We start from the raw sequence: 1,074 nt of genomic DNA, 5'->3' as shown, positions 1-1,074 counted from the left end.
TGACTTCCTGCCCTTTGGGCAGGGGGCTGGACTCGATGATCTCCCGAGGTCCCTTCCAGCCCTAATGTCTATGAAACTATGAAACATAATGCAAGCAGCTCAAGGTTTGCTCTGTCCCTTCAAAAGAATCACCCTTCCTCCCAGCACTACATGCCTTGTAGGCCAGTGTATTTGTTGAGCTCCTGAAGTCCCTTAATCTTACCAGAAGCTGAATGGGCAGTCAAGCTTCTTCATTAGCTTCCTCTAGGACAGCTCTTTTCCCCTTGGCTGCTGGTAGAGAACTGACCCTCTGGTCCCAGCACCGGGGTTTATATATGCCCCAGGCCCAGCCTCTTCTGGTCAGCTGACCGCCGGCAGGTGTGGGTTAATTCCCTCATTCCTGCTGCCACGGTAACTTGCAGCTGAAGGGTTCCTGACTGACTGCTAGGGCTCCCTCCCTAGGCAGTTTCAGCCCTTAAAGGAGCAGGCACCTTAGTGCCCTGCAACAATTATCAACAGAAAATGGAAGGAACAAGTTTGAATTTGTAGCCCCTATCCATAAAGCTAGAATACCATAAATTAGGGCTAATAAAAAATTCAGGCATTTATAATCATAAAAAAACTTGGAATAAAAAGCAAAATTAAACCCAGAGACTAAGGGTCTGATTCTAATTCATCAAATAGCCCCACTGCTCACAGTCCCTAATGAAAACATGTGTAACAAGCCCTCAGGGTTAATTTTACAGAAAAAAATTCCAATAAAGCTTCATGAGATTTTTCACGTTAAATTAATGTAATGGATGCTTAAAAGCCTTTCTAATTAGGCATTGTTATTAACAGGAATGTCAGGTGAATGAAATCAGCCCCTGAGCTGACATTTCTCTCATGTGAACTCCAATGTTGGTATTTAATTTGCAGCACGTTGCTACTACAGTGTAATGTAGTCACAGATTTGCTGCTGTAGTGCAAAATGCTGGTATTCCTGAAATATTCTATGGCAATTCCCCCTGCCCTCTACCAACCCTCTCATTTGTGGTACATTCATGTTTCTGTCATTCCTTGGAAATAATAATTTAAATGAGAAGCAAGCAATGA

This window comes from Crocodylus porosus, unplaced genomic scaffold (assembly GCF_001723895.1).
Source record: "Crocodylus porosus isolate Cpor-Errol unplaced genomic scaffold, CroPor_comp1, whole genome shotgun sequence".
NCBI classification, from domain to species: domain Eukaryota; kingdom Metazoa; phylum Chordata; order Crocodylia; family Crocodylidae; genus Crocodylus; species Crocodylus porosus.
The sequence above is the reverse complement of the archived record's forward strand: the minus strand, read 5'-3'. Positions refer to the sequence as shown.